We start from the raw sequence: 24,208 nt of genomic DNA on the forward strand, positions 1-24,208 counted from the left end.
GTTAACTTTAGTTTTGTATAGCTAACTATAGTTAATGTCAGAGTAAATAAAGTAAGTAAGTATGTGGAAAAAACTGTAGAATCCTGAGAAAACCTGGCTGCCTTCAGTCTCCTCTGACCCTCTGAAACAGTGCAGCGCCTCCTGGATTTGTTCCTGTTCCAGAGCGTGGTGTCCTGCACTGGTCTGCGCCTTCACCTTCTCCTTCTCCTTCCTCTTCCTCCTGCGCAGCTCCCTCCACTCCACAATATTCTTTCACCATTTTATGGGAAGAGCGTAGTCGGCAAATATAATCTGTCTTACACTCCAGTGAACGAACATTAGTCAGAACAGTAGTAGGCAAGGCACCTTTATTCATACGCATACAAGGCAACTCAATGTGCCTGGGAAAAGGGAGGAAAAGATTTGTGATTCTTAGCTGTGAGTCTTGCCCGGATACCTCCTCGTTTGTCCCTTTTTGTTTCCTGCTGCTCCTCTTATGACACCTCCACTCTGCTGCAGGTGTGGGGGGCTCTTGGTGCCTCTTCATTGTCTCAGAAGAAGACACGTGTAGGTCTCAAATATCTTCAGCTCACAAGCTAGCTGTTTGTTCAGGAGCATTAAAGCAGGACCGCAAAAACACGGCACAGACGCACAAAAGTATCCAGTAAAGCAGTGTGGAACGCAGAAACTACACATGCAGTTCACAGAAAAATGCACAAAAATGCTGCTGTAACGAGAGAGAGGGAGGTTGCTGCTTGATTACGCGTCGGCAAAAATGAATAAATAAATAGTCGACCAAACTTACTCTTTACGAGGCTTAGTTTATGTCGTTTTGTATAAGCAGTGCTTCAGAATTTTCCTGGAAACCTCGACAACAGTGCGGCCCTTTTTAAATATCTAAATACTAGCCTGGCCTTTGGAGTTTTGAACCGCAAGAAAACAGGGCGAAATTTCCTAAATCTTCCCAGAACTAAATCAATAAAACAAAACCACAAATGTAACCTGGCTCGTTTTAGAATATAGGTTTGCCAATTGTTTATGAAATCTGAAATGCGGCATATGAAAACAAAACTACAGGCACACTTCTTCAAATGACCCCTGATGTGTCCCGTTTGTGGCAGCGTGGCCCCGCGCCGCTGTCCGCCGCTCTTCAGATGCCGGCTTCAAAGCGACTGCGTGGCGGCTGCGGCGTGTTGTTGGAGCGCGGAGATGAAAAGCCTGGGTTATTGTTTACACGTGGGCTGCGGACTCCTGCTGACACGCTCGCATCCATCTCCGGCCTGGACGCGCACACACCCCGCAGGCGCTACGGCTGACGACGGAAGACAAGAGCCCAGCAAACTGGTCTGGGGACTGATGGCAGACGGGGGAGTGCTGAGGACAGGGCAGACGCAGAGGAAGAACAAATGAGGCAGATTCCTGTTTCGGCTTTCTCTCTTTCACACTTTGGCCAGTTGAGTTTAGCACATGGAGATGTTATTTCGTATAACAACAGTAAACATACTATAAGCCTTGTTATACCATGCTTTTGTTGTATTTTGGATACATTTACCTCAGGGGTGGTTAGTGCCATGAAACCTTCAACTAGCAGAGGTTTAAATTGTGCTCCACACCTTTATTTATGCTTAAAGGGATATTTCAGGATTTTTGACAAAGGGCCTCATTTCCTAGTTATCCAGAGTGTTGTTGATTTCTGGAAATATGTTTTTCTTAAATTCATGCAGTTCTTATATTTGAAGAGCTTAGTGGCGCTAGGCTAGTGCATTTCTATGGTATCAGCTAGCCTGCATTAAAAACAGTCTGACCCGCTCCACAGAACACCTGAGGCAAATCACTTATAACGCCAGACTAACCATATAAATGTCTATATATATATATATAAATGATCTCAACTAATCAGAATACCTGGTGCCATCGCTTTGACCAATGAAATGAGCTTTCCTCCGAACCAGCCTGTCAGGCCCAATCAGGAGCGAAGGGGGAGGGAGCTTGGATGTTCACTTCCTTGAAATTCCTTTCTCTCTCTTCTCATTTTACAAACAAAGAGTGGCTTTCCGATTGATTGTTTGAAATCTCTCTCTCTCCTCGTTTAGCAATCTTACAGACTGTCACTTTAACACCCGAGTCGGCACTGAGATAACCGATACGGCTATTATTTACACATTACAATGATGTATCGCAGATCATCTCCTCAGAAAGAAAGTGAATCCTCGCTAAGCCCAAACGTTCCAAAAAGCTCGATTATTTTACGCCTGAAAACCTGCAACTCATCAACCCCCTCGATTCCGCGAACATGCCCCGACGAGAGCTGATCCTCCCCAGACCCTTTCGCCTTCACCCCCTCTGCACGTCAGCGAGCCGAATGCCTGCCTAATTCTTCTGGCACCCGGACCACTGAGGGACCTTTCATTTTGGCGAAACTGGAGCTGCTCTGAAGTGGTCCTGCCAATATGTCGTCGCATTTCTGAGCCGTAACCGCTGTTTTTCTTGCTATTATCCGTAACCTATAGCCTGTACCTTGAGGGGGTTCACGGTTTCGGGGGTAGATACGTTTGGCCCGGGTGTGTAGTCCGTAGTGCAGGGGGGGAACAGAAGCTCTAAAACGGTGGCTGAATGTTGGTTTTGTACCTGTTAGAGCGATGAGAGGTGTTAAGATAACACAGACTAAATAAGACTTTGTAAAGGGTTCAAGGGCGACCTGAGAATGCTTTAGGAATGCGCGGCGGGGTGAAGGCTGAAATCGCTGTTTTATCAAAGGAACATCTGTCCAGCTGTTGAGCATGGAGGTGGATGGAACATTTCATGGGTAGAACGGAGAATTGATTCATTTAAATTCCAACAAATTCTGGAGGAAAACGTAACCCCATCTGTGGAAAAGGTGAAGTTGTAAAGCAAATGGTTTATGGGTAATGATTGTAGACACTCCTCCAAATGGACTTCACCGTCAAAACCTAAACATCAGTGAAGAGCTGTGGATGGAATCTCTGAGTTCTGGAAAATATTTGTAAGGAAGAAAGTGCCAAAATCCATCAAACTAGAATTGAAAGACTCTTGGCTGCCTGGAAAAGCTGTGGTACTCTTCATACTGGGGGGGCTATTAACTGCAGGTGCCCAAACTTTAGCTGTGAACTTTCTTCCTATGTTATTTTGTGCTATTCTGTAGAAGAAGAAAATAAAAGGTTGATTTTAGTTTTAAGGCGAGACGCGGCAGGTGAAAATAGAGATTTTTCCCGCAGTGGTCAATTTGGACAGTTTTAGCGAGTTTCCTCCCTTAAAATCGTAGTCTTCACAACACTTACCCCGTGCGATGCTTATTTTATGATGTTTGGCCGCTAGCAAGACGGAGATATCCAGGAAGTAGCTACAACATCGCTTCGCAAAGCCGGCTTTCCCTCGCGCATTCATACACAAATATTGACATATTTTACATCCACGTGTCCTGGGAAGGGTGCCCTCGATGACACTATTATCCAAATATGGTCATTTCCTGAGCGTCAACCGTACAAAGGACTGGAAACAATAATACAGTAAATTTAAACCTGGGTCTAGACATTGTTTAGATTTCGTCACTGAAAATGTCAGCAATTTTGACCATTTTTGGGCATAAAATGTCTTGTTTTTATATGAAAAATAAAATGACAGAAAACTTGCATTGCATTTTTTTCTCATATTTATGTCAGTAATCTACAGCAGAAGTTTCAAATTCATATCACTACATTTATTTTTTTCCCCCTATTCACCCACAGTGTCTCGCCTTTTGGAGATCATTCAATCGTTCCCTTTGCTTCATTGTTCACATTAATAGAAAGATCCCGGTTCCTGAACTTTCACACCCCACTAAGCTTCGGTATGTTCACGTTTACAGCTATAAACAATACACTTGCATAGAAATCCAGTTTGAGTAATCCACTCCTGATTTCTGTGCAGACAAAGCTCCAATTCGAGAAACTCAGACCGTGCCCCGCCTCTATGATAGACCCAGGTTTGCATTTCAAAATCTGGTTGTAATCATACCAAAGCAGCTGCAGTTTTTCCGCGCTAACTCCTGAACACACCTCACCTCCCCTGAACCCTGTAACGTGGCAGTCGACAGACAGCTCATCAAAATAGACTTAGCAATGTCAAATTCCACAAATTAGCATTAGCTCGACCTGTTCCGGCTGTCTTCTCTTAGGGCCTACTCTGACACTCTCCTTCAAAAGACACTGTCAATAATACATCACGAGCTATTTCTTCTGCGTGTATGCAAAAGTGGTACGCAATACATGGCGCATACCATAAGCCTATGCATCTTTGAAGACTGTTGAAGCGCTTGGCGAAGTGGTTTGTAGGGTTGCACAGTTCCGTCTCAGCAAGGGTTCGCCTTGACGCTGCTAACCCTGTGAATAACCTTTGCACTTTCACACCAATCTGGAATGACTCCCGTTGAAATTCGTTCAGAAAGAAGTCGGACTGACAGTGGAGAAACTGTTGCTGATCTTCCTTTTAGCAAACCACAACAAAGTCTCAAGAGTGTACGGAAAACAACAAAGGTTTGAGAATGTCTGTAAGTGTGCAGCAGCATATCTTTGCGTTCATCGACAATGAAATGCATGCCGTTCTTGCCTTTGAGTTCAACTGTTCATATTCCAGTCTCCTCTCAAATCGGATTGCATTTGTAGTTGATACGAATGTGCTCCGTGAATGCATCAGAAAGTTTCGAGCTTAAAAAACAAACCCTCCCGGATCCTCGGCGAAGCTTTGCAAACATCACGGTGAACGCCTGTGCCCAAAAGTGCCAGCTCCTCTTACGAAACTGCTGTGCCCACGTGTTACACAATGGCCCGTGCATGCAAAACAATACCAGATAGACCAGATAGACTGTCCACTGGCCAGGTGCTCCTTTGTTCTCTGTGTGTCTATAAGCTACCAAAATAAAGCAGAATAAAGCAACACGGAGGTTCAACTGTAGCCTGGCATCCAGACCGTCCCTGTTGGCTGCTCGACCGTGCAATCAGAATCTCTTTATCTGAGGTCACCTGTTGTTCGTGAGCAGCGTCACTCTTGGAATGCAGAATTAAGGCCCCTCAAAAACAAATCTACGGTGGCGCACTGGAGAGCCGAGAGCTTTTTTTTGCTAATCGGCGTCCATGAAGTGCATTCGATGTTCTCCAACACAACTCAAGCCTGGCGTTATCGAGGAAACGGTGTCAGGGCGTAACTGGACACGAGCGAAATGTGTCTGGTGGTTATTTGATAAAATCGCTGGATAAAGGTCACACACACGTGGTTTGAATCATATAATTCAGTTCTATTTATGAATATGCATATGACTTATGGGAATTATCTCTCGGGGGACCTGGCATTTGAACGCAACATACGGCGTAAAAGGTCATCCGTATCTATAGGTAGCGCCGCTCGAGAATGGTTTGAAAATAATGACATATGGCACGTTCACTATCGGATATTTTTTTCATCAACCAACATGTTATTGTTTTCTTTAATAAAATAAATTCTTCCAACAATAATTATAAAGATAATAACAATACCTTACACACTTTCAAGATAATTGTAATATATGTTTCAATAAAACCCCTCCTGGAACCGCCACCTTAACGTGGTGGAGGGGTTTGAGCGACCGAATGAACCTGGACCTCTGTTGACGGGGGCTTCGTGCCCCTGGCAAACAGGTCCTAGGTGACGGGTCAGACAAAGGGCGGTTCAGAAGCCCCTTATGAGAGACCAACAGGCCTGGTTAGAATCATGAAGCCGTCCTTCTGTGGACCCACCACCTGCAGGAGGAGCCATAGGGGGCTGGTGCAATGTGATTTGGGCAGCTCCAACAGCTGACCCCACGACCCGGAAACGGAAAAGTGGAAGGGGATGGATGGATGGATGGATGGATGGATGGATGGATTTCCATAAAAGTAATAAACCAATAATCACGGGGGCTAAATCAGGCAAGAACGCAGGCCAGTTTATGTCCCCTCTCGAGAAGATCAGTTGTCAGGGAAGTCTTTAAAACAAAAAAATCCATTGAAGTCATTTTGTATGGGTGAAGATGTAGTTCATTGTGAAGAATTCGACAAAGAGAATGTCTAATCAAATCAAATCAAATCAAAACAACTTTATTCATCCCAATGGGCAATTCTGTTCCCTGCTCTCTGGTCATAAAAAACAGTAAATGGAGACACATACAACCATTTACAGACGTCATGAACTGTGAGTGCATCAGGACACAAGGGGACCAGTAGAAAAAGAACAAGATAAACACTGCCTTCCTAGATGTTGTCATTTAAATTTCTGACAGCAGTCGGAATGAAGGACTTTGAATAGCGGTTTCTTTTCTGTTGGGGGGACGACATAGGGCATCAGAGTAAAGTGCGACCGCAAGACATGATTTTGTTGACCCAAAATCGATCAAGTCTTTTGGAGGACTCTTTTCTTACAGAGTGAGGCAAGGTCTTCAAAACGCACACCAGAAATCTTACTACACACTTTGACAATGTGGCTCAGACTGTTCTTATTTTTCACAGACAGGCCAACATCAAACCAGCAAATAAAAGAAAACCGAAACATGACCAAGACGCTTGGGAGAACGCAGCATAGACAGACAAACTTTTTTCATATATTCAGGTGGACATATTACTTGGACTTTTGGACATATTCCCCGGGTCCATGAAGGCAACAAAATTCGATCAGGAACACGGCTCGGCGGGGGAACTTTCAAGTGATCACGAAAGGTTGAATGGCAATGACACGGTGGCACAGTTGGAAAAAATATGCCTCTACCGCAAAAACGTCTATTTTGGCATGTAAGAATGCAAAGAATGAAAATAATCTACTTTCACAAACCTGGTCCATTGGTCATTGGACTCGGAGTCCCAGGTGGATGACACATTTTAGCAAGCACACTGACAGAACTTCTTAAGAGACTACGGGGCGCAACAATGAGGAAGTACGCCCAAACAACAAAGGCTTCTGAGCGGGAATTAAAAAATAAAAATCCATCGTCTACCTCACTCGACCCATAGAACGCACATGCAGAAAGGCCCAAGGCGATTCTTATTTGGAAAGGAAATTTGTGTAAATAAAATTGATTTGGACGTAGCTGCTGCTATGGTTTTTTGTCTGACCAAAAGTAAAAGTCCTTTGAGAAATGAAGCCTGGATGGCCTTGAAAGCTCACTGTGTTTTTCAAGGAGAATTTCAGGCAAATATTTATGCCGTTCAATGATATTCATGTCGATTTGTACATAACATTTGTGTTCATCTGAGCAGACGCCAAACTAATTGATCAAAGTCCCTCATTCAAAACAATCGAGAGGAAGCCGGGCATACCTGGAATTTGTTTGCTTCTGTTATCACTTTGGCTTAAAATGACTAGATAAAAACGTGCAAAAGTAAATGATTCTGCGTATTTGTTTTCCGTTCACTCCAGTGTACATTTTGCCGATAAAAAGTTAGCCATCATTTTATTCAAAATGGATATTATTGCATGTAGGATTAAAACTATTTGAGAAGTAGTGAATGACAACAAAACTTATGACTAAAATCTTAAGATATTTTGATTGAGTCGAGTAAATTTACTTAAAGTGATAGTCTTTAAGTTTAAATGTTTTACTAATTTAAAAGATTACGTATAATTTTCCACCTGGGCCTGCAATTTGACATAATGTATTTAATATTAAATGATTATTTTGTCTTAAGTCCCTCCCTTCGCTGACTACAGCAACTAATCAGAATCCCCGGTGCCACCACTTTGACCAATGAGACGAGCTTTCCTATGAATCAGCCAATCAGCGAGCTTGATTGCTTACTTTTGAAATTTGTCTCTCTCTCCCTCCTCATTTTGGAATCTCACAGACTATCACTTTACAAAGTTTGGCTAAAACAAGGCTAAGACTCAAAAGGATTATTACTTCATTAAAACAAAATGACTTTTATGAAGGAAAATTAAGACTAAATTTAAATGTGTTCTCAAAAATAGCACTGATTCTCCTGTAGAATGAGTAAAATTAAAGTAAACAACAGTTAATGATATTGAAAGATATCTATTGAATACAGTTTTTGTGTTTTTATTTTTACAACCAGCTGGCTAGCACGTTAGCTGGTTGAAGCTAACATGCTAGCTTTGATGTCCATAGTCTTACTTTATTTTATATTTCATTTAGCGTGGACTATTTGCCTGATTGACACTCGTAATCGCTATATTTACGCTTCAGAGAATTGCAAAACATGTGGGAATCACTGCTTCCCTTTGGTGCTGCGATAAACGCTCTTTGTCGCTACATGTATTATTTGGACCGAGTTCGAAAGTGTCGGTAGGTTTGTCAGCAGTTACAGAAATGCGCCCGAGGACAGCGGCAGGGCTGGATTCTTCTCGACTTCAATCATGCGTGCCATAATTGCTGCAAACTCAAGTGCAATCATTTTACACTTAGCGCGGCGGGCCTTTGAACGTGTGCTGACGAGAGTGCATTCTTCAGCCGGCCCAGGGAGTGAGCGTCGAGCATACCTGCTGGAAATCCCCGGCATAACAATAACGCCGTCTTTTTGTTACTAGAGGTATTTTCAGTGGCTTCGGAAGGTTTTCAGACCGGATTGAAATGCCATTACTTTATCATGTATTTGCTCTATTAACACATGACACTTCGTTGAGGTTGTTCAGGTACATGTATATCTTTGATGGCCATATCAAATCCTCAGCAAATGCAGATTTTGGAAAGAAAGAAATCATCAAAGACACACCTTGATGACCTTCTACCAGGCGTTTATTGAAAGTGTTCATACTGTATGTCTAAGATGGCATGTTGTTGTTTACCTGTTTTACTAGTTTTGATTACTACGATTACTAGGAAGAACAGCACGTAACACTTCTGAGCAGTGTTAATTTCGTCGACTAAAATATTTAGTCTTAATTTTAGTCAAAGTTATATTTTTGACGACTAAAATTGGACTAAAACTAAATTAGAAGTCTTTCATGAGACTAAAACTATGACTAAAATGTCCAGATATTTTAGTCGACTAAAATAAGACTAATTAAAAATGAAAAGGAGAGACTAAAATCATCCAAACTTCTATTGACCGTCTGAAAGAGCCTCATATCATGTAAATTCTCTGCCAAAGGATCAGCTCTGAGCTTTGTTCATGTGGGAGAAGCTCCATAAAGCAGAAGAGCTTTACTAAATATGATTATAATACATATTATAAAAGCAAAGCCGACTAAATTAAATTTAGTCGACTAAATTGACATGCAATTTTAGTCGACTAAAACTAAACTAAAATTGAAAAGATTTTTTTGACTTAATCTCGACTAAAATTAAATTACATTTTAGTCAAAAGACTAAGACTAAAACTAAATTAAAATATGTTGTCAAAATTAACACTGCTTCTGAGAAATATCGTTGATGTCATCGAAATTAGTAAAGCGGGTAAACAAACCTTCTGTCAAACTCAAATTACAATCTTGAATACTTTTCCTTTGTTTTCCTGTGTCCAGGATTGACCTGGATCAATTTCCTAAATATTTTGAACATGGATGCTAGAGTACACACGTATGGTATGAATGGTATGAAGTGACATCATCAAAATTAAATACAAGAATTCACAATACTAAGAACTGTCTCCAATGAGTTCTTGAGTAGAAGTGACAATCAAAATATGGATCTGCGGTTAGACCATTTTGTGTCTTTATTTGGCAAATGTACATACTTAAAGGAACAGGTCACCGTTATTACATACTGAGATATGTTCTCACCTGAACGTAGACAAGTTGATACGTACAGTACCTGTCTGGTCTTTGTGCGTGCCCTCAGTCATGCAAAACGACCAAAGATGTTGTTTTGGTCTCTCTCAGCATATTCCAATAGCTCCAAACGGGGGGAATTTGGAAGCGACCATGCTCTTCCACAGGCTCTTCCAAAGACCAGACAGGTACGTATCAACTCGTCTAAGCTCAGGTAAGAACATATCTCAGTATGGAAAAACGGTGGCCTGTTCCTTTAAGCATTTGCTAAAGTATTTGTTGAGTAGGAAACTTAGAGTCTCCGCCCTATTGGAATGGGTTGTTTTGCCCCACAGAGTTTTGGAAATGACAGTTGATGGAACAATGCCAGCCTTTGTGGTGAGGGTTGAAATCCTTGCTCCAACGTTTTCTTAGTGAAATAAATGCTAAAATAATAATATTATAAAGCCAATTTAGCGTGATAGGACCCCTTTGTAATATTAACTGAAGAACTAAGCTGGGCAAGGTTGTTGGTCATCAGCACAAGTTTAGATTTCTTATTCTGCTTGTTAATTATCAGGAAAGTAAAGAAAGAAAACGAAAGATACAATTATATCTTGGGTTTGCCCGAGACAAGATTGTTGCAGGACGGCCTCAGGCTTCTGATGGTCCACTGCACATGTGTGCCGGCCGCATAGTTTCCATTGCAAAGTATTAGAGGCTAAAACAACATGCAAACTCAGGTCATTTTCATAACTACCAACAACTTTAAATATAGTAGTGGAGGATGTTCCCCCAATCACTGGCCCCGTGGACGTTTGACGATAACAGCTCGGATCATGTCTGCAGTTTGTTTTCAATTAAATTTGCGCACTGGGGCGTGTGCTAAACAGTGGCTGGCAAAGTTTATTTATGCACCGTGAGGCTAATGGAGTATGTGCACAATGCAACTGTCACAGTTTACTCTGACTCACCTACTGAGAGATCCAGCAAAAGGCCCAGCATTTCACTCAACTGAACTTCTTCAACTTTTTGGCAAGTCATGGCTGATCTTATCTGTCTTATAAGAATGGGGCTGTTTTCTTTAAACATGTTTAAGGTCTTTACAAGTGAAAACTTGTTCATGCAGTGATCAATGTTGAGATGTTTTGCGAGTTTTCTCCCTGAACATGATTTGAACGTCTGCGTAAAAAAAGGACCAACCTCACTATGCCTATTTTATGACTTTTTCTTGACTCGCCTGCTGTGGTTTTTCAGGAAATCAGTACAACCTCGTGGCAGACGCTCGTGTGTCCCACGCATATTCATTCACTAATATTGACATGTTTGGTATCCACGTGTAGCACACAAGGCGGCAGAGGGGACTCTCAGGGTTTATACAGGCACAAGTAAGTCAAATTTAATGCTTTTTAATCCCATTTTCTTGTCCAAATAGTATCATTTCAGCGTGTGTCATTTCTTAAGATTTACAAACATTTCATCAAACAGGAAAGAGAATTGTATAAATCAGTAAGCTTTTTTGCAAAAGATGTCAGCCAAAACTATAAGTAAATATGTTTTAGACCATAATTTTGGTGTTTCCGATGAAGTTAAACAGTAAAACAATGTCCTAATTTTCCAGTGAATTTAGCTTTAATGCCAGTTTGAATCCAGTTTTATGCTTTAATGATATTTAAGGCCTAGTTTTTAGTATAATTCATTTAATAACTTTGAATGCTGTGTAATGCCCCGTGAAAACCCTTCTATCTCTGTGTTCCAAATATGGTCATTTCCTTCTGGGAAAGGTAGAGATATGCATGCATAAGCACAGATGTTCTAAACTTTAGATCCTCACAATTAGATTTTCTTTACACTCTTCCAAGTGTAAAGTCCAGACTCCACATTTTCCCAGTGTTGGACTTAACAATATGTTTAGTTTTTATCTAATTCCCAGCCTGACTTTTGAACCTGCGAAAGAAGGCAAACTATTACAGATTTATTTTCACTTATAAATAACTTATTCATAAACTAAATAGATCCAAAATCCCCTCTGAAAACATCTTGTAATTTGGCTCAATCCACTGTTTAGATTTGTGTTCTCTGAAAGGCAATTGTAGCTATTTTGTACGCATAAATGCACTATTGTTTATATGAAAACATAAAATGACAGAAAACTTGCATTACATTTTCTCCCAAGTCAACTGCAGTGTCCTGCTTAATAGCTTTAATGTCAATAAAGTAAAATGAGATAAGATAAGATAGCCTTTATTGATCTCACAATGGAGAACTTTACTTGTCACATTCAGCTCTTAGAAACACTCAGGGTGTGCAAATAGGCGGGAAATGTGAGGACAAAAACAACAAACAATAAAAATAAAGTAAATAAAGTGACACAGGTATGTAAATAGGATGTAAATACAGGGATTATTTCACGTATTCTGCAAAGGGGTTATTGCACATGTTACTTCACAGTCTTGTTGTACAGTCTGACAGCAGTGGGGATGAAGGACCTGCTCCTTCTTGCACTGAGGGTGCCTCAGTCTGCCACTCAAAGAGCTGCTCAGCTCCTCTACAGTCCCGTGCAGTGGGTGAGAGGTGTTGTCCATGATGGAGGTGAGCTTGGCTAACACCCTCCTGTCCCTCACCTCCTCCACAGAGTCCAGGGGGCAGCCCAGGACGGAGCTGGCCCTCCTGCATTTCAGCGACCGTAAACGATTTTCAGTTTTGTTCTACGTCACTTCCGGTGCTCCATGGCTAATGCGGAAGAGTGTTGTTTTTTTTTCGGAATAAAAAAGGTTGTTTTTTGCCAGATTTAGGGAAAATTTTAACATGAATCTTGAATGCAATTGTGTTAGCTACGTATCTGCGAAAATTTTGTCTAATGTGTCGTATACACTTTAAGTTACTACTGTAGCCACAGCTTCCCTGGGGCAGACTGACCGTTTACCACATGGCTCTAATATGCTGTTTATATCCAGATCTCTTATTATGTTAGCGTCCTCTGCTGGACACGTATGGAATTCTTTCCTTTTTCAAATTTAAGCTGCCCCCTAGTGGCTGTTTTTTTTTTTTTTTAAATCCATAACTCCGCACAGGAATGGGCTAGAGACTTACTTTATTTTTTGACATCTCAGGAATTCATGCTCCTCAAAGGGCCACATTAAATCATGGCCTATTTACAGCATAAGTGACATGGGGATCGCTCTTTGGCGCACATATTGGATTGTTGGGGTGGCTAACAGACTTAATCTACCGCACTATATATGATTATAATGGCAAAACCACTATAAAAGCAACAAAAGCAGGCAATTTACTGTAAGACGTGTTCTTTAATCCTATCTTCATTTTCGATACAAGAGAAAAAGAAACAAAAAAACCCGTCAAACAGCCCGGGATTCCCCCCCCCCCCCACATCCTCTCTCTTTCATACACATCCAACCATGCCTTTCTTTTATCCCCGTCCATTCACGATTAGAGCGTGCCGCCACAATGCGCCGACTCCTATCTCCAACTATGGGCTTGGTTGCTCTCTCCGCTTCTATCTCTTGTCTCTCCACCTGACTTTCCCCTCTCAATGTTATCTCCCCAGCTGCCTCTTTTGCCCATCCTTGGTGTTTTTCAGCTCATCCGTGAAGCCTTCATGTCCCGCCAGTCTCGCGAAACCGTGTTCCGACAATACCCTCCCTTGTGTCCTCTCGCCGCGCAATCTTACCCTTATTGCGTTTTCTATTAATTACACATAAACAATGATTTCAGCCCCCAAGAAAAAGATTGGCCACTACTCCGCTCCGACTTATGAGCGGGAAACAAAGGCCTTTTGTTGTGAAATGACATAGGGATAATAGCTCAGGCGGCATTACATGAAACTGACTTTCCAACGCGGCGGACGCTGAGTAAACATATTAGTGGATTTGGTAAAGGAGAAAAGCTGTATTACCCGTATTGTGTTGCCAGATTTGCGAGGTAAAAAACCCGTCCTATTGTGCGACGCTGGTGGGTATAGCGTCGCGCCGAAACATCTCTATTCAGCGCCTCGTCCTTTTCAAAAGCAAATAGGGATAAGCACCAGCTGGTCCATACTTTGATATGCCGCCACTCCCATGTTTTAGAGAATAAAAGGAGGATTTCGGTTTATTTATTCATGAATGTTGGGGATGATAAAAGCAAATTTGTCATTGTGCGTAGTAAAAAAGAATGTGAGAATTCTTGGTGCGAGAGGAGAAAAGGGACACCACATCAACAGAAGCTTTTTATCCACAGGAAAGACTTCAATACTGGAGGCATGGTCGAGTAAGAATGTGGAAGTGATGAAGATATAGTAGAAATGACTTATCTGAGCTTTAGGCCGGTGAAAAGGCTGTTTGTACTTCACATGTACCTTGTAAGCGTGGACTGCAGCACTACAAAGCGGCTCAGTCCCTGCAGTTACGCCGAACAGAGGCCTGCCCAGGCAGATTGTTGTCAGACTATAGAGCTGCGTGTAGCATCTTAGCCGTCAAAGCTGCGTTGACGCTATGAGAGGCTTTCAAATGCACACACCATGAGTGTGTTTACAAAGGCTCGAGTTTCGGGAGTTTTTAATATCCCGGTTTTGTTCTGTCAGTAACCGGGATATAACTTCATGTATGAGCTATTTCCCTGTTTTGAGAAACTTCCCATTACTTGCGCATGTGCTGTTCATAGTGGACAAACATGGCGCCGGCGAGTTCAAAGAGCTCCCGTTTCTGGAGTCATGAGGAGACTGAGTTTTTTATTTTAACCATGAAAGAACTCAAGTATCTCGGGGGCTTGTTCACGAGTGAGGGACGGATGGAGCGTGAGATCGACAGACGGATCGGTGCGGCGTCAGCAGTAATGCGGTCGCTGTATCGGTCTGTCGTGGTGAAGAGGGAGCTGAGTCGGGGGGCAAAGCTCTCGATTTACCGATCGATCTACGTTCCCACCCTCACCTATGGTCATGAGATTTGGGTCATGACTGAAAGGACGAGATTGCGAATACAAGCGGCCGAAATGAGTTTCCTTGGCAGGGTGGCTGGGCGCACCCTTCGAGATAGGGTGAGGAGCTCAGTTACCCGAGGGGAGCTCGGAGTAGAGTCGCTGCTCCTTCACGTCGGAAGGAGCCAGCTGAGGTGGCTAGGGCATCTGTTCCGGATGCCTCCTGGTCGCCTCCCGCGGGAGGTGTTCCAGGCATGTCCTAGTGGGACAAGGCCTCGTGGAAGACCCAGGACACGGTGGTGGGACTATGTCTCCGAGCTGGCCTGGTGTCGCCTCGGGGTCCCCCCAGAACAGCTGGAGGAAGTGTGCGTGGATCGGGAAGTCTGGGCATCTCTGCTGAGACTGCTGCCCCCGCGACCCGGCCCCGGATAAAGTGGAAGAAAATGGATGGATGGATGGGTGGATGGATGGATGGATGGATGAAAGAACTAAAAGTAGTGAATATTTAGGATGGAAAGAAGCGTTGTAATGTGGATTTATGCAAAACTGTCCGTGACAGTATCAAGGCGGCTGGTTTTCCTCCGGACGCAGAGAGGAGTCGACCACGACACAGAGACAGATTAAGTTTTTCCTCCACTATCGGTGAACTCCATCAGCTTTGCTCTCTCACACCAGCCCCAGCTTCAAACCTTTTCCCAGTGCTCCCTGGTCCGCTCGGTGATAAACACAGGTAGGGAATTATCCACAATCTTCCGTTGCTGTCATTTGCCGTCGCTCAGGATTAGAGGATGCGCAAAACATTGAGCCCAATGTGTGGCTTATTGCCCACGCAATAAGCCCCACATTTATGCTCTTGATATTGTCACTGTACTGTGCTCAAAAATATAATGTATTCGCCTGCGCGGACAGAGCTTTAATACAAGAAGCCAGGTTCTTTATTTGATCATGTAAACAAAGGATTTGATTTGTTTCCTGATTTCTCTGTGTCATACAAACACCATTCCCCAAAACTGCCATAGCTGAAACATAGCTAATAACTGGGAACTTCATGCACTTCATGTCCTATATTCAGAGCAGCTATAATGAAGATATTCAGCCACACAGGGCATAAAACAGCCAGAAACGGCATGGAACGATTCTGTGAAGACACAGATAAGGTCCCTCCACCGCTCACCAGCACATGCTTCATTGTCATGGTCCACAGGGGCTAACTTAATGTGTTTCGGAGGAGCAGTGGGAGGCAATCAACATGCGAGATGAGTCTGTGCTGTTGTCGCTCATACATATTAGCAAAATTAAGATTATTTGTAGGGATGCACCAATCCGATATCAGAGCCAATACTGGTAAAAATACGAAGTTGGCTATCGGCAACATCCGACACTGAACAGGCACCTGTTTAAGCTCTCATCATTGTGAAAAAACACAACTTTTACCCATCTCATTTTGAAGCATAGAACTTGGAGAATTCAATCGCTGACCTAGTTTTAACCCCCGCAAATGTATTTTTGATCACGGTTAGCTACAATATGTTAATGCTAGTGGCAGCATGCTAAACAAGGCTGAGACAGAAACTCTGATTGGATCACCTAAAGTAGCCTAATAAAATAAAATCGGCCTCTGCTGCAGTGGCCAAGAGTTTGCATTTTACTTTATGAAATGCTGTTTGAGAATGACTGATATAACAGATTAGATATGCACAAGTTGTAATAATCAGATCACTTTATGTCCATTACAGTTTGTATAATGCTAGCCACATAGCATAATTGCCCTTTTACATGTTTTCCAAAAACAAAACAAAGATGAGTTAGGCAATTATGCTATGTGGCTAATGATAATATATAGTTGATAAAGTAATAATAAAGATCTATAAAGTTTTATTCTGCAAGAAAAGGTAAGACTTTATTGATCTCACAATGGAGAAAAGAGGATCATTCACTCTTTCACTCACAGCAGCTTTAAAGGAACAGGCCACCATTTTTACATACTGAGATATGTTCTTGCCTGAGCTTAGACGAGTTGATATGTACCTGTCTGGTCTTTGTGCGTGCCCTGAGTCACGGAAAACGACCAATGATGTTGTTAGCATTTGGCCTCTCCCAATGTTCCTAGAGCTCCAAAAGGGGTGAAGTTGGAAGCTTCCACGGGCACGCACAAAGACCAAACAGGCACGCATCAACTCGTCTAAACTCAGGTAAGAACATATCTCAGTACGGAAAAACGGTGGCCTGTTCCTTTAAGAAAGTCTCTTGGTAGCAGATATCGGCAGATACTGAAACCTCCCAGTATCGGTATCAAAAGCAACCTATTCACCATTATTCATTTTTTAGCCCTGCCAATGAGAAACAAGTGGTCTGACCAGTTCTCTGGAGAAATCAGGCCAGAATCAAATTAGGAGCGTAGTCAGACTACACTTTACATATAAACATAGTGACTTGTTTAGGGCTGAAACTACTCATAAATTAATATACTAATCAATGTAAATAGTTGGCAAATATTTTAAAGTTAAGGTATGTAGACTGTTTTGTACATTGAAAAGTGTGTAAATATGATCTATCTGTGTCTCAGGGCAATTATCCAATCAAAAAGCACAATGAGCTCCAGTCTTATTGTTGCCAGATCCTATAGTTTAGACCAGTTTGGAAATAAACTTCCTCAATCCCGGCTCCTGTCCCCAATAAAGTTCCAATCAGTGCCAGAGCAGCCTCCAGTCGTAGCTTTTTTTTTAAAAGGATGGGCCAGATGCAAAAGACAAATTTCCCTATACGAGGACAATAAAGTGCATCCTAATCCTATTCAAAGCACCTGTTTACACTATGGCCTCCCACTGTTGCCGCGGGCATGAGGCGCCGAGCATTATCTGTGAAAACTAATCTAAGGAACCCTGGACCATGCTGCTGTGAGGCGACTGCGCGCCAACCACTCTTTCCGGCTACAGTTCCCAGCAACATTTAAGAAACATTTAAAACTTGGACGGTTGTTTAGCCATTGTGGTATGTGGGACTCGACTCCTGAAAGGTAAATTGGGTAAACAAGAAAGAGTGAGTCAGACTGAAGTATTTGGTGGTTAGCAGCAGTTTGGAAGCAGAGGTGTTCCCCCCGTCTGCCTGTGCGGGTTAGAAAACCTCCAGGCAAGTCTCGACATCGACTGGTGTCAGGACTCTTGTTCTCAGAGCCATAAACTGCAGTGATAAAAACAAATTAAAACGGGAGGACGTAAAATTAGACACACGGATTTTACGATACAGACTGAATTAAGTGTAATCTCTCGCGGCGTCATTGTGAGGAATTAAGTGATCAAGACAGCAACAGTCAGGAGCGATTCCAAAATCTGTAGTTTTGAAAACACTCTAATGCCCTGTAACAATCAAAAAAAAAAGTTAGATTTATAAGTAGCTCACGCTTCACACACTCCTTAGTGCATGTCCCTAGCCAGGTTTTGCCAGACCCTCGTACTCATTGCGTTTTGTACAAGGCTCTGGATCTTCACAATTGAGCTCCGTTATCAGGTGGGAGGGGTGAACTCCTTTGAAATGATTGGGCCAGGCTAACATGTCCCTACATCTGCCTCATTCCATCTTGACTACAGCAGCAAAACCACCAGCCTCCTCAGCCTCTCCAACTCTCCAGTATATACAATAGCCCCATGAGGAAGTTGTTTCTCCTTCCTGAACAAATCCATGCCCTGGCCGTTCTAACTTTAAGGACCCATCGCCTGCTAAACTACCTGGTATTAGAAATCCATAAACTCCGGTCAAGATCATTTCCCTAAAGGAAGCTCTTCAATCCATTCTGGCTCGGCTCCCGAATATCCAGAAAATGAAGCCCAAGAGTTATGATAGCTTGCTTCACTCACTCGGGTGCATTACGTATGTCATGACAGATATGATGATACGTCAAAATCAGATCCAATCGTTTCAAACTTTAAAAGGAGTTCACGCCTCCCACCTGTAAACAGAGCTCAATTATGAAGATCAAGACCCGTTGCACGAAATGAGTACGAGGGTATGAGACCAGGCTAATGCTAAACTGTTTTTTTTGAGCATTCAACCCTGTTAATACTCCTTGAAAAGCAGGTATTGTATTGTGCTTTACTTTATGTAGGCATTTATGTCAAACACTCTTGCTCCCCTTTGCTGCACAGCTTTTTCAATAAAGAGAACGGGGTGAAAAAAAGAAAAAAAAAACTCCCTGTGGCTTGCGTAGCTGTAGTGAAGCTATGGCGAGCGTTTTTACTACAAACAGCCTCTGGAGAAGATCCAAAGATTGCTCAAAGATGCGCTAGTGACTCAAAACACACAGCTCCAGGTAGGTACATAACATGCTTCATAAAACACAAGCTGTCTGATCTTGCACCCGGATCTGTGAGAACAAAATGGCGTCATTTACGTCTTGTAGCCGTTATGAAGAGTGAATTAGCCTTGGAAAAGGTGGTGTTTTTGTTTCACTCATGAATGTTTGAGGAAACCAACGTATTCCATATTTCTCCCCCACCTGTTTATGTGATGAGGTACTACTTCTGATCGTTTTAGCACTCCGCTATAAACCATTCCTTGCAATCCTGTTGCTTACATCCCATTTCCTTATTTAGTCAAGTTTTGCCTATTAGTGGTGTTCCAAACTCATTCCCAACTTTCCTTACACATTGCTAACATCCCGGTTGTTAGCAGAGATGAGTTCATAAGGACGATTCACAACTATCAGTGCCAAAAGTGACGCTTTGCAGTCATAAAAATGCTAACAACAACTAGCTAGTTCACAACTGAACTGGTCTCACAGATTCCGTCTGAAAGCGTATTTGTACGACCTTCAAATGATTTGTGAGTGTTTGGCAGTGTTAAAATGAAGCTAACAGCCACCGCGCCTTCTCTCCAGCCTCGTCTTCCCTTTGGAGGAGCTTTGTAGGTCATTGCGACAGGTGATGAAGAGGACGACGGGCGTTTAACCAGTCGTCACCGGGAATAGCATCTCTACCTGCCGAGTTAATGTGTCCCCAATCTACTGAGATGTCTGTCCTACAATCAGCTTCCCAACTGCGCGCACAAATCACGGTGCTTGGGGGACTAATTACCTCCCTGCATTGTGAATGGGACCATCACTGTGTTCGATTGAGGTTAATGGGGATCCCGGTTCACTTTGCGACTTGTCAAACGGCGCTGACAATAGGGCACAAGTGATCGATCTTGATACAGAAAAGGGAAGAGGCTGAGAGGTCGTTGAGAGTAGGGCCCGACTGACATGGATGTTTGGGATCCGATACCGATATGAAGGAGGTTGGCATTGCCAATATATAGGCCGATATTTGAAGTATTCAGAGCAGCAAAGCATTCAGAGAGAGTTCATTTGAAAGACAAAAATCAGTAGATTTCAGATCGTATCTCTTATGTTTTTGAAATTTTAAGCAAAAGTCTACAGCATAACTCTGTACTCTGTATTAGCATCACTTATTGACAACCTGCACTACGACTGTAGCTTTGCACTGGCAATGTTGACCTTGATATCTACTTTTTTGGTCTATTCTAATCTTATTGTATTTTTTAAAATTTTATTTTTATTTTCTTATTGTTTATATTTCTGCCCCTTAAGATTTTTGCTCCTACTCATTGTACATAAGATACCTCCTTTAGTATTTAACTGTTTGCACATTTCCTGTCTATTTTGCACACCCTGAGTGTTTCTATTAAGTGCCGAATGTAACAAGTGAATTTCTCCATTGTGAGATCAATAAAGGATTTACCTTGTCTTAAAATGTATGTGAACGCTTTGTCATTTCTCTCATTTCTGCCTAATTTGGTCATAAAATGTGGTCTGATCTTCATCCAAATCATAAGAATGTGTGTACTAAGCAGTACTAAGTAACTCATGCCCCTAGAGGCCATAAGCGCCACTGCAGGTGTCATAGCATGTTGCATTTTTTTTTACTCATTAATTGTCCGTGAGAGTAAATACTACGCTGACAGAAAAGACAAAGAGAGGGATATTGTACATCCAATTACACAATGGAGATAATTTTTCTAACTCAAACTTGGCTGTAAATACAGTTTAAGTGGTGCTTGCCCGCGGTTAGCTTTGCCCGTTAGCCTCTGCTCTGTGATTCCATTAGTGTGTATTGGAGACTCCAATACACAATTGTGGTTTTCTGGCCAGAGACACCAGGGCAGACGAAAGACCCCCCAATCATCCCATTAACACTTGTATTACCCCCAGAGGGACTATGAAAAGGATTTATTAATGTTAACAAGTTACTTATTACAACTTTAAACTAATACCACTGGCCCTCTGTTGTAGCAATTACTGCTTTTCTGTAGTTGCAGATTAGACGCCATTGGACCATTCTGCTTTACAAAACTGCTGCAGTTCAGCGACATTCATGGGTTCACTTACTTTTTCCTCCCTGTCCTGTGAATGTTTATATGTTATGGCCATTAAACATATGATAAAATGTAAATGTTTGGGTGGCATTGGTTTAAGCAGACACTGTTTATTCGTTCTTATGATTTTGATGAAGGTCAGACCACATTTTTTGACCAATTTAGGTAGAAATGTGTGAAATTCCAAAGTGTTTACATACATTTTCCTCCCACTGTAGGTGCACAAACTTGTGACCGATTTTCACCACGATGTTTCTCAACTCCTCTAGGCCTGAGGAAATTATGGGTGGGCTCATATTAAAGCTGTGACTGAGCTCTTTCCATGCCCAAAAATTCTCAGGAAGTCTCTTTCGGTTTCGCAGTTGAGAGTATGGTAAACATTCTCAAGCATCAAATGTTGGCGTGTAGATTACAATATCAGAAATGCGTAGAACAATCGCACATCTTGCTTCGCTTACCAAACGCACCGTCTTTCACCAAACTGTCACCACTAAAATTGAGCTGTCATCTCCTCCTTCCTCCGAAAACTACAAACCTCATCCCCTACAAACAGGAAGCTTTCCAGAGTGTGTGAGAACCCAGACATTGTTGTGACTCAAAACGTTGACTCCCTGGAGGTGGTTTCAGATTCTAGGGGCAGATAACGTTTACATGTCCCACGTGCCTCAAAAAGTCTGTCGACAGATCTCATCGGGACTTCGAAACTTCTCAATCTTTGTTTGTTGTTTTGTTTCTGAGTGCAAAAGCTAACCTCTCACCTCAAGGCTAGTATCTATTTGTTCGTACATGACAATAGCAATCAAGCAAAACTAGTATCTTTACATCAGCTTTGTTGTTGTGCCAAATTTGTAACAGGTTTTTGCGCTAATGGCCCGTGACAGTTTGAGGTCTTTGCAGGGGTGCATTTTAGAGAAGGGCACAGATTATTTAAAAGCTTAATTTCTTGACGTCTTCAGGGAGAGACATTTGCACTATCTTTTAAGACATCTACATTTGGGTTAGAGATGCAGATGAGACCAAAATAGGCCTAAAGGGAGGGTAGATGGGGACATATTTTTTGAAAAAGCTGTGTACTGTGCATAAGCAATTTCACACATTCAAGGTGACTGAAGCGTCGTGTGCAATAAAACACTATGGACCGAGCCTCGGGTTGTAAAATGACAACTTGACAACCGGAGCTACTGTTGCGCCATTGGATGCAGTGGTTTAAAAAGTATGTATGTGATTACATTACATTCATTTGTGAATAAATAAGAACATACTTTACAATGGTTATTATGTGTTTGTAGTAAGCAATGTGCAACTACTTTTCCCCCTCTTTATCCTGGAGTAGAAGTTCGTTTCATGCATCCAGTTTTGAGCTATCCTGTTCACTTTGGTACTCACTCACCTGTTTTATTATGTAATATGTTTGTTACGTGGTGACGTCACAGCTCTACTTCTGGGGTCCAATAGATGTGTGAGAAACTACAAAAACATTTTTTAATACAACAATCAATATTGCTGAAACTCAACGGGGAGTGACTGAACATACTTATTTCTCAGACTCATTAGCCAAAAATGCTGCACCTACTGCTAAAAAGTATTATTTACTAAAATCGGTACTTCCGGTTTAGCAGAGATAAATGCTAACGGCGGAGCAGCTAAGCTAACCCCTGAAGTACCGACTTTAGTAAATAATACTTTTTTAGCAGTAGGTGCGGCATTTTTGGCTAATGAGTCTGAGAAGAAGTAGGTTCAGTAACTCTCCGTTGAGTTTTAGAAATATTGATTGTTGTATTAAAGAGTTTTTAATGTTTTTTTTCCTCACACATTAGCCGGTATGCTAGGACCCGGAAGCGGAAGTCGTGACGTCACACTTTTGTGCAGAAAACTACTTTTTAGGACTATATACCATGTTACAATGTAGTCGAAGTTGTGTTTCGAGCCGCTAGCACATCTTAGAGTAATCTACTAATCTTTCTCAGTGGCATTTCTTAGGTTGCTCCTGATGTCCCACGTATCGGATGGACATTTTGTTTTTGCTGTGACATTTTGTATTCAGTCTGGGGACCACCAATTCATTGTCTCGAAGGAGAGGTGTGGGTTACGATCATCCATTGCCACAGCCAATCGTATCATCGTATGAGATGACGTATGACGTACCCGCTGTAAACCTTCGAGCGAAACTATCTAGAACATGGTCTAAAGCTTGATTGAAAAATAGCGTCGCGTCTGCTGCTGTCATGCTGGATCCGTAAATAAAGGTTTTTATTTTCCTTTATCCGCAAACAAACTACAAGCCTCCGTATGTTGAATAGCGTCATCGTCTTGCCGTCACTCCTCGTTCTGTGATTGGTCCCCAAATCCATGCTAACATTTTGGCCATGGTCCCCAGGCTGCTGTGCAGTTCGAAATGATTCGAGCGCACACATTTTAGCATTTTCCAACCAACAAAGTGTAGAGATGTGCTTGCGATTATTACCAAATGCCTGTAAAAAAGCATGAAACGCTCTCTATACTCACTCTGCACTCAAAGTGTGTTCATCACTATGCCAGGGATTTGCCAGCAAATAGTTAGTTTGATTTCACTGTTTTCCAATGCGTCTCTTCTACAATTGCCACTGCAGGGTGCTCCAGACCATTTCGAAATCCGGACCATCCCAGTCTTTCAATTCTTACCTTTATCCTTACCACATATCCCCTATTTTAAAACAGCTTCATTGGCTGCCAGTGTCTTTTAGGATCGAGTTTAAAGTTCTGGTTCTAGCCTTCAGAGCCGTGCATGGTCAGGCTCCTTCCTATATTAGTGCTCTGGTTCAGCCTTACACCCCTGCGCGGGCTCTGAGGTCTGTGGATCAGAACCTGCTAAAGGTTCCACGTACAAGTTTTCGTACTAGAGGTGACCGATCCTTCCAGGCTGTTGCTCCCAGGCTCTGGAATGATCTTCCGCCCTCTTTGCGCTGTATTGACTCTGTTGTTTCTTTCAAATGCAAACTTAAGACACATTTATTTGTCCAAGCTTTTAATTAGCTACTTTTGGGCTGCTGTGATTTCTGTGTTGTTTTGACCCCTTTTTATATTGTATGTAACTTCTGTTTTTAACTGTGTTGTGAAGCACTTTGTGGCCTTTGCCTGTGAAAGGTGCTATATAAATAAAGATTACTTACTTACTTACTTACTTACCTTCCTTTTCTTTTCATAGACATTATTATTAAGTCTTTTCTGCAATTGAGTTTGCTTATTCTTGACATGTTTCTTG

This window comes from Gobius niger (genome assembly GCF_951799975.1).
Source record: "Gobius niger genome assembly, chromosome: 9".
Taxonomy (NCBI): domain Eukaryota; kingdom Metazoa; phylum Chordata; class Actinopteri; order Gobiiformes; family Gobiidae; genus Gobius; species Gobius niger.